The sequence below is a fragment of the Saccostrea cucullata genome, unplaced genomic scaffold (assembly GCF_032062105.1).
Source record: "Saccostrea cucullata isolate Sc308-1 unplaced genomic scaffold, CSIRO_AGI_Scuc_v1 ctg1553, whole genome shotgun sequence".
Lineage (NCBI taxonomy): Eukaryota > Metazoa > Mollusca > Bivalvia > Ostreida > Ostreidae > Saccostrea > Saccostrea cuccullata.
The window spans coordinates 50241-61361 of record NW_026919549.1 but is presented as its reverse complement, the minus strand read 5'-3'; the positions used below and the strand labels follow the sequence as shown (position 1 = coordinate 61361).

Sequence of the window (11121 nt, the reverse complement as noted above, 5' to 3'; positions counted from 1 at the left end):
TATATATATATATAAATTCGTTATAGTTTCGATAATATTGATATTCGTTGCGAAGTACTATTTTCTTCAGGTGGCTGGTGAGTATTGTTAATTTGGTTTTGAGATTATACGTGTGAAAAAAATGGCATGTGTCACGGAACGAGACCGCGCCGAAAAAGAGAAAACAAAGATGAATGAATCGTCTAGACGTTCCTCAAAGAAGTCAAATGATAAAGTTACAAATTTTAATGAAGAAAGTGGTAGCTCTGTGTTATTGAAGAATACCAATAATTAGGAACGTGCGGTTGGTAACATGGTGAATTCACCTATCGATACAGTTATACCCGGCATGACAGAGGTTATGACTGTTAAAGTCAATTAAAGAAAACCAAGATAGTCAAGACCGGAAAATTGAAAAGATATACAATAGAGTTAATGAAATTTATTACGGTGACATTAACGAAGTGGAAGAAGAAGAATTGTTAATGACGCCTACAAACCTGTCTAATGTTGACCGTGAACCTCCTTGAAAAAAACGTAAAGAGGACGGAGAAACCTCTAGATTTAGACTGGGTATGAAGTAAAAAAAGGCCGTGACGAAAATGTAGATGAGGAATTCGCCTCAATGATAAACGAACTTTTCATTGAGTGTCTAAATGAGGACTATTTAAATAAACAGTTGAAAAGTATCAAAAGGCCTGAGAATTGTACAGCTTTGATTAAAATTAGAGTGAACCAAGCTATATGGAGTATTCTGAATCCAAAGACACGGAATTGTGATGTAAAATTTCAGATTATTCAATCTGCTGTAATTAAAGCCTCGGTGAACTTGACAAAGTTGGCAAATAAACTGAATGATATTGATTGAGAGGTTATAGATCAGAGTTTGATTTCTTTTGGTCGCAGATTCGTTAGCCCTTCTAGGGCACACAAGTAAACTTATAAATGTAAGGCGCAAGTAACTCCGTAAGCCTGATTCAGGTAGAGAGTACTACAATCTTGGTTCACCATCTTAGTTCAACATCTTTACCTTTCTGGGAATTTCTTTATGGAGATGATATGGCAAAATCTGTGAAAGAAACTCAAGATGTAAACAGAATAAGCAGTAAAGTACATGTATATGTAAAATTTCACAGAGGAAATTTCCGAGCAGGAAAGGCTAAGAATGAGTTGTTTTGATGGATAAAAATGTACACAATCAGAAGAGAATCAAAGGTCATGGAAATCCAGACATTGTTATTACAACAGATGCTTCCACTATGGGTTTAGGAGCAGTCTGTGGTAAGAGTAGTACAGGAGAAAGATGGAATGTAGATGACAGTGAAAATTATTTAGAGATTTGAGTTTTATATATGGCACTAAAATCATTTTGTAAAGTTGCTTCTCATGTACAAGTAAAGATAATGACAGATAATACATGTGCAAAGGCATATGTACATAATATGGGCATAAAGTGATCATTATGTATGATAAACAGGTGGGAGCTTTGCGGCGCAATTGAAATACCACTACTCCCATCGTTTCTTTACTTATTCAGTTAAGCGATGCCAGACACTTCTTAGTCGGAAAATTTTACTGGAGCCTTATGCCCTTTTCACATGGAGTTTCATTCACTGTAAATTGACACGACAGCTAAAGCGAAGTAAACAAGAGATGTTTGTAAAACACTTATGCCCCCCTCCCCCCAATTTGAATTTTTTTGCAAGTCCAAGGGGGCACAACTCTATCAAAAATGGCACGATTGTACCCAAAGCAAATCTTGACCTAGATATTCATCTGATATATCTGTATTTTAAATTTGATTTCAGCATTTGCAATGGTTGCAAAGAAAATGAACGGAAACTGCAAATAATTGAAATTTTTTAAAACTCCAAGGGGCATCACTGTCAAGAATGGTGTGATCATACCCAAAACAGAACTTGACCTAGATATTCATGTGATATATCTGTATACCAAAATTGATTTCAACATTTGCAATGGTTGCAAAGAAAATGAGTGGAAACTGCAAATAATTGAAATTTTTTCAAACTCCAAGGGGCATAACTGTGTCAAAAATGGTGCGATCATACCCAAAACATAACTTACACTAGATATTCATGTGATATATCTGTATACCAAATTTTATTTCAGTATGTGCAACGGTTGCAAAGAAAATGAGCGGAAACTGCAAATAATTGAAAATTTTCCAAGTCCAAGGGGCATAACTCTGTCAAAAATGGTGCAATCGTACCTAAAACAGAACTTGGCCTAGATATTCATGTGATATATCTGTATACCAAATTTCATTTCAGTATGGGCAACGGTTATTAAGAAAATGAACGGAAACTTAATGGACCGACAGACAGCAGCAAAGCAATATGCCCTCCCTTCTTCGAAGGGGGGCATAACTAATGCAAATCAAACATTAGGGAGATGAGCAATGATATTATGACGTCATTTTGTTATGCACGTCATGTGTGCCGAGCAGATTCAATTGACATAAAAATCATAGTGTTTGTTATACAATTAAGTAATTAACATAATTTTCGAAAGATCCGAGGCGTATATTGTTATTGTCCTCTCTGTCTGTCTGTCATCAAACTTTAACCTTGTCCATAACTTTTGAACCATGAATGATAGAAACTTAATATTTGGTATGCCTACTCCACTACTGAAGCTCTTTCTAATGAGACCAAGATCAATGACCTTGTGACCTTGACTGTGACCTATATGCTCAAAATAGTTTTTTTGCACACTTTAACCTTGGCCATAACTTTTGAACCATGAATGATAGAGACTTCATATTTGGTATGCCTACTCCACTACTGAAGCTCTTTCAAATGACACCATGGTCAATGATCTTGTGACCCTGACTGTGGCCTTTATGCAAAATTTAGGTTTTTTGTCGGCAAACTATAACCTTCGCCATAACTTTTGAAGGAAGAAAGAGAGAGACCTAATATTTGGCATGCATACTCCACCATTAATGCCCTTTCATATGACACCATGGTCAATGACCTTGTGACCTTGACTGTGTCTTATGCTAAAAATAGCTCTCAAATGACACCATGATCAATGACCTTGTGAGCTTTATGCCACATTTTTTTTTACATTTGTTGCCGCCGGGCGCATTGTGTTTCAGAAACACATCTTGTTTCAACCAAAACTAGCACTGATACCTAAATCTAACTATTAACATAGGCCTTTTGACTTAATTCAGGCCTTACGCATGCGTCAAAATTTGATTCAAATTAGCTTCTATTAGCGTTCACACGGAGCTAAAGCGAAGTTATGAAATACGCAGTAAATAAATACAAATTTAAACTTATTCGCATTAAACTCTCCGTGTAAATGCTGTTCAATTTAATTTGCAGAAACTTGCGTTTAATTCGAATAAAACTCTCCGTGTGAACAAGGCATTACACTAAGGTAAGCTAAATTGCAAATAATTATTTACGAAGTAGATGACTGTTCTAAAAAATACCGATATATTTATGCAGAATGAATAAAATAAAAATAAATCTCAATGTAAGAGTTTCCCAGTACCCATTACAATTCTTATCCCCCGTCCCCCTGGATAAATCTGCCACTGTAATAAATATATAATTTCTTAATTCTTTCTAACCATTTTTGTTCCTTTTACCTATGTGTCATCTTCAATTCTTTGAGTTGAAAATCTGTTTCTTTCTTTACAGCACTGTTTCTTTCTTTAAAACCTGTATGTCTCTAAAAGTCAAGACTCTTTGTTGCTCCTAAAATTAAATGTACATGTGCAAATAAAACAAAATTCAAAACTACAGCATAGTTTCTATATCTCATGGTGACTGATGATTGAACAAAAATGTAAAATTTTAATAATTCTGAAAGGTTTCATATTTAGAATTTGTCAATTGACTCTTTCAATGGCAGCTGTTGCTTGAAAAACAAAATTGAAAATTGTCTTTTTTTTAATCATTGAGCAGGTGAGCTACAAACAAATCCAATAAACAAGTGATTCTTAATTGTGTTTTGTGATTTATTGTGAAGTTTATTGGAAGTTAATTGAACACAACTAGTAAATTATTAAATTTTAACAACTAGTGTTAATTAACAACTAGTGTGAATTCTAACGGGGACCGTTACAGATGTTCCCCAAACGCTCCCCAAATCCCTTTATGTGCCTAAGTCATGTAAGATATTTTTTTTAAATATGATCATTAACAAAGGATACATCAAAGAATTACAGAAGCTACAATGATCTCAACAATATGTTATTTAACGCATTGTAAACGCACGCACATGCCAAATGATCATGGCATGTTGTCTAAATAATAAACATATTCATATATCGCGAGAATCAATCATTAAAACAATCTTGACAATATACATTTTGCTGTTTTTCAAATATATTGGTCATTTTGCGCGCGCACAATCATGCTTGCATGTTCGTGCATTCAATTTTATTTCGTACGTTACACTTACCAGTCATAAATATACATTAGGATATCCTCCCCTTCTTAACTCGCGGACAAGCGCTTAAAAGAATAAGATTCAATCACATAAGACCGAGATCAAAAAATGTCGGGCGTTTGCCTGAATCGGTTCATCTTCAAGCGTTTATCAGAACGTTCATGCTTTTTTTTTGGCAGGTATTTTCTTTTGACTCAGCTAAGGAGTGATACAAATACTTTGTATTTGTATAAGGTATTTGTATAAGATACTCTCTAATGCTCTAAGTTTAAGTATGGAAGAAGCCAGTATTATTTCGGACGACGAAATAAAGTTGGACTCGGATTTCCATAATTCTCAAACAGGAATGGAGGCCAAAGGAAAGAAAACGCGGTCTGGGATGAAATCCTCCAGCAGTCCTAAAACTAACGAGAAAATGGAACAATTAGAAAACAGAGTCAACACAAAGTTAGACACTAGGATAAATTTTTAAGACAAAGTATTCAAACTTTGTCCAGCACTGTTTAGATAATACAGCTTGCCCAACAAGGTGTGCATCAGGTTTGTTGACATATCCGTTAAGTACTGTCTCGCTCAATGGGGGAAATATGGTGTCAGTATCTATGCTAACTCTTGTGACATGTATCTCAATTGCAGACTCCATGTTTCCAAGCACAAGCTCTCCTCCAACCACTAGATCACCCTATCTTGTTAAAACAATAGCATCAAGGGCCATTAGCAGGTCAATTCCAATTAGTACCTCATCATGTATGGGCGCAATGCAGACTTTCCAATCAACTGAAGACTTCCCCAAATAAACTCGCACTGTAACATCAGTAACTGCTGCCATCTTGTTGCCACTTTCTGCGTTTAAAAGTGTTGTTGTTTTCTTACCGCCAGAATACACTAAACTCCTACTCCTCACAAAGTCTTCTGATAGCACAGTTACTTCTGCCCCAGTATCAATAATTGCCTGAGTTTCTTCCCCATTTATTTGCACTGGTACTCTTATTGTTTTCCCACTCTTGGTTCCAATCTTGAATAATTTTTGCTGAGTCTCCTGTTCATTAAAGTGGCCATCCTTCTTAGGAGACTGATATGGTGAATTCAAAGTTGGGCAGTTCTTTTGGAAATGGTTCAATTCCCCACACTTGAAACAACCTCTTTTGGGGGATGGTGACCGGCGGGATCTCATTTCTGTTGTTTTCCGCTCTATCAAATCCTTTAATTCCAAAATTGCATCCTTTAATGACTTATCCTGTGTCCATTGAGGAGAGTGATCGCAAGTTTTCATAAGCATTCCCTTCTGCGTTTTCAATGTTATGGGAATCCTCTTGCCAAGAGACTCTCCTTGAATGTCGCTGAAATTGGACATTTTCACGGCCAATTGTTGCCCTGAAGTTGTGCTGTAACTGTATAACATAATCTAATGCCTCAGATATAGCTTTCGGCATTTTGTTTAGGGCTTCATACCCAATTTTAGAATTTTTGTACCCTTTCAGGAAGGATTCTGCAGCTATTTCTTCTTGGAGCTCAATGTTCACAGAGGGAAATGCTTGTGAAACTAAGCGCCGAACATGCTCTGCGAATTCATCGTCAGACTCCCCCCTTTGTCGCACTTCCTCTAATCTTTTCCTTGCTGTAGCAGGTGGATCTTTTCTATTGAAGCGATCTTACATAAGTTTAAGTAGTTTAGGGAAGTCGCTCTGTCCAGAACTCGGTAAGCTGCATAGATATTTTGAAGCCTGCCCCCTCAGACATTCAATGAATCGGTCTAGTTGTTCTTCTGTTGTCCATGCGTAGCGTTGTGCAGCCCTTTTGAAGGGTAGGAGAAATCCTTCCAAATCACCACTTCCGTCGAATATTGGCAACGTCTGTCTTGGCATGTACTCTTGCTTGAAACTTGAAGCTCCCAGGCCTCGACAAGTTTCAAAATTGTTAATTGTGTCTAAAAGTGGCTGAAATGGTATGTTGCTTGCACCTGAAAGAGGAGTTGATGTAGGTTGTCTATTACTTGCACTGTTGCTACCTAAGCCAGGTAGTGTGTGAGTGTTTCTCTGCATAACACGTCCTGATGGTAATGAGTCATGTCCATTTATGTTGTTTGGCCTGTGGGGTGTTGAAAACCCAAGCCAATCTTCATCACTTTGTGGTCGCTTTTCCTCCTGATCATACTGACATAGCCTGGGGCTGTCCCCTCGACTATGCAGCAACCCCATCTTGTGGTCCTGTTGTGCATACACTTGTCTGGGGCTGTCCCCTCGACTGTGCAGCATTTCTTTATGATTTTCTATCGTTTCCCATAGAAGTTTCTCTTGTTTATTTATTACATCCATTTGTCTGTCTATGCTTCTTGACAAAAGTTGCTCTTGATTTCTCATCTTTTGCATTTGTGATTCAAAAGTTTTATCTTGCTTCCCTAACATCAAATTTGTTTCATGTATGTTTAAGGAAAGGTCGCCTAAGGTTCTCTCAACTTTTTCCAACACCCTGACAGTACCATTTTCTAAAGACATTTTTAAACTAGCTTCTAACTTCTGATCATTGTCATTGTCTGTTGTTAGTGTGTCATCGAGCAAACTGTCACCGGTAGACATAATTCTTGTTTTGTGATTACAGTGTCAGTAATTCTTGTTGGTCAACACTCAAGGTTAACAAATCTGGTGTTGTATCCAGCCAACACTCCTTAATTATGTCCAATTCTAATCGCCTTAGCCACTTTTCTGACAATTTACTATCAGGATGAATTCCGTTTCTCAAGAGATTAAAATTAAAAGATTGTCTTCCACGACCTCTGACCTTTACAATGTCAAGGTGAAATTGGAGGGTGTAACGGCCTAACGATTGATTTAGATCAAAAATTTTCTGGTTAAGGAGTGTTACTTCTTCAACTAGAAACTTATCTGTGGCTTCAAAATATTCAGGGATGGGATGGCCTAAGTAAGAATTGTAGAGTTTTGCCGAGTACACTGGAACTGTAAGGAATTTTATAGAGCCTTTATTGGTGATGACAAAATGTTTTAACCTATGAAATTGCTCCAACATGTGTGTACTCGCTTCGCCTACTGAGGTATATCGCAGTTCAATTTGCCTTTGCCCGCGATTAGGCCCCTTATGTATTTTCTTTGTAATATCACACACACCTAACCAAACATTCACAACAAGTGGCTTGTTTCCCTTAGAAAGTTTTTTCAACTCAGGTATTGCCCTATCAATTGCAGTGGCAGTAGGTGACCCTGGATAAGTCAGAAAATGCAGTGGAATATTATGTGTGTTGTGATGTGTTCGAAGGCAGTTTCCCAAACTATCTGAAATCAACACAGGCAATTTGTCGATTGGGGAAGAGGGAACTTGAAGTGGGTTTTTGTCTAAAAATTTTTTGACAAAAAATGATGTTTGACAAACTCATAAATAGCAAAAATTACCCCTCTTAATCTATTGATAAATGTATAGATAGAATGTTCTATCGTTAAAATGATATTGTCCTACGGACCCGGTTTAACGATAGAATTCGTTCCGTGTATTCGTAATGTAGCAAAAAGAATAACCCGCATAGTGCATTTACTAGGAACAATCTAGAGAGTTCCGAAGGTAAACATGGCAGGTTTGAATATCGATACGTTGACGGTTGTGAAAATTTATTGGATTTTCGTATTTTTATAGATTTTTTTGGGGGGATAAAAGGCATAAGCAATCTCAAAAAGGTTTGTTTTGATTATTTTGGTAGTTATTCCAAGTGCAAATCATTTAATATTCTTCAAAATCGTTTCGGAGTGGATCCGCTCCGATCCGCTACATTACAAGTATATGGGACGTATTCTAACTGTGGTGAGGGCTTGTACGAGACACAGTTAGATTATTCTAACTAATAAATGTAATGATGATTTTGCAATGAATAACACAAATATTCAGAATGCGGATTCACACAATCTGATACAAAATTTAATATATACGCAAACGGGCTATCTGGACCTGTCCCGCCAAAATCGTGCAATAACAGAGGAGCGGATTCACACTTCTTTGAAACGCACATGGTAAAATTAAACCCGATTGTAAAATTCAACAAAACAAGTGCAAATTCACGCAAAAACTTAGCTGCATAAATTTACGACACTTCTGACACCAGTGTGTGCTTCTGGTGTGGGTCCTAAGTGCACCACGAGTTCCGAACTGCCAAGTAATCAAACAGACGTCCGATTCTTTAGAAACTTTTATTAGAACTGACTTATGACGTATACAGAACATATGCACTCCGAACCCGACGCCCGACATTAATACAAATTCACTACAATATGTTAGGTCTTTACGAAATTCATTTGCAAACAAGTGACTTTATAGCTTTTGCAGTGAAAGATGTTCTTATCAGAAGTGGTTTGCCATTAGAATTATGTCGGGGTCAGGCATATGATGGTGCGCCAAATATGTCGGGACACTTAACAGGTGTAGCAAAACAAATCCAGAACCAGTATCCATCTGCCATTAGCGTCCACTGTCTTGCTCACTGTATTAATCTTAGTGTACAAGATGTCACCAAAAATTTTGCGCTATACGTGATTCAATGGACTTGGTCACTGAAATTGAAAAACTTATTTGTCTATCTCCAAAGAAAAAACATCTCTTTATGCAAAAGAAATTGCAGGAAACAAATCTTAGTTCACCAAACCTCAGACCAATTTGTCCAACTCGATGGACTGTTAGAACATATGCTATAGAATCTGTAGTTCAGAACTACAAAGTTCTACAAGACGTTTTGGATGACATACATACTAATACTCATGGTGAATACTCCAGACGAGCTGGTGGACAACTGGCTATGATGGAAAAGTTTTCAACATATTTTGGATTGAAGCTATCACACTTAATATTTGCTACATCTGAGCAGCTATCTATTTCGATCCAGGGGGAAAATACTTCCGCACAGGATGCTATCAAAGCTTCAAAGGCCACTGTATCCTACTTTGAGCGCCAGAGAAATTACTCTGTTTTTAGCTCTACTGGTCAGAGACCAGAAGAGCTTATGCGATAGTAATGCGTCCGGCGTCCGTCCGTCTGTCTGTAAACAATTTTTCAAAACGCTACTCCTTCTACAATTTTAGTTTGATTTCAGTATTACTTGGCACACAAGTAGACTACACTAAGATACATAGAATAGTGCATCGGTTTTTGATTTCGATGTACGGTGTTGCCATGGTTACTAAAAATAGAATTTTCTGTGAAATTCCTTAAAAACGCTACTCCTTCTACAGTTTTTGTCTGATTTCAATATAACTTGGCACACAAGTAGACTACACTTAGATACATAGAATAGTGCATCGATTTTTGATTTCGATGAACGGTGTTGCCATGGTTACTAAAAATAGAATTTTCTGTGAAATTCCTTAAAAACGCTACACCTTCTACAGTTTTGGTCTGATTTCAGTATAACTTGGCACACAAGTAGACTACTCTAAGATACATAGAATAGTGCATCAGTTTTTGATTTCAATGTTGCCATGGTTACTAAAAATAGAATTTTCTTTAAAATTCCTTAAAAACGCTACTCCTTCTACAGTTTTTGTCTGATTTCAGTATAACTTGGCACACAAGTAGACTACACTAAGAAACATAGAATAGTGCATCGGTTTTTGATTTCGATGTACGGTGTTGCCAAGGTTACTAAAAATAGAATTTTCTGTGAAATTCCTTAAAAACGCTACTCCTTCTACAGTTTTTGTCTGATTTCAATATAACTTGGCACACAAGTAGACTACACTAAGATACATAGAATAGTGCATCGGTTTTTGATTTCGATGTACGGTGTTGCCATGGTTACTAAAAATAGAATTTTCTGTGAAATCCCTTAAAAACGCTACTCCTTCTACAGTTTTTGTCTGATTTCAATATATCTTGGCACACAAGTAGACTACACTAAGATACATAAAATAGTGCATCGATTTTTGATTTCGATGAACGGTGTAGCCATGGTTACTAAAAATAGAATTTTCTGTGAAATTCCTTAAAAACGCTACTCCTTCTACAGTTTTGGTCTGATTTCAGTATAACTTGGCACACAAGTAGACAACACTAAAATACATAGAATAGTGCATCGGTTTTTGATTTCGATGAACGGTGTAGCCATGGTTACTAAAAATAGAATTTTCTTTAAAATTCCTTAAAAAAGCTACTCCCTCTACAGTTTTTGTCTGATTTCAGTATAACTATGCATACAAGTAGACTAAACTAAGATACATAGAATAGTGCATCGGTTTTTGATAAGTACAAACCAGTAGAGCTACAGTCTCGATAGAGACTTCTGGTTTCCGACTTTTATGATGCAGTTTGTGCAGAGGCAAAAGACCTGACAGACAAACCATCAGGCGTGCTCTCAAAAGATTAGATGATTGATCAAATCCCCATAGATATGATAACCCAAAGGATTACTTTAGACATCAGTTCTATGAAGCATTAGAACAAGCTGTAGGTACTCTGAAAAACAGATTCGAACAAAAAAACATGACCATTGTCAAAGAAATTGAAACAACTTTGGTTAAATGCAGCAAATGGAGAGTTCTATTCTATGTCGGAAGAGCTGACCATGCTTTACAAAGAAGATATTTCTTTCCAAAGGCTTGAGCAGCAGCTCAAAATGCTGCCCGATATTTTCAAGGTTGACAGTGAAAATAAAATTTAAAAGTTACAATTTGTCAACACATGAAGGAGCCTATCACAAAGAAACTTCTGTCAGAAGTTACGAAG

The 11121-nt window shown here is 36.8% G+C and overlaps 1 pseudogene; it reads left to right on the top strand.

Moving 5' to 3' along the window:
• The first annotated feature begins 292 nt into the window (after positions 1-292).
• LOC134233293 (uncharacterized) lies at positions 293-1187 on the top strand (annotated as a pseudogene).
• Positions 1188-11121: the final 9934 nt, after the last annotated feature.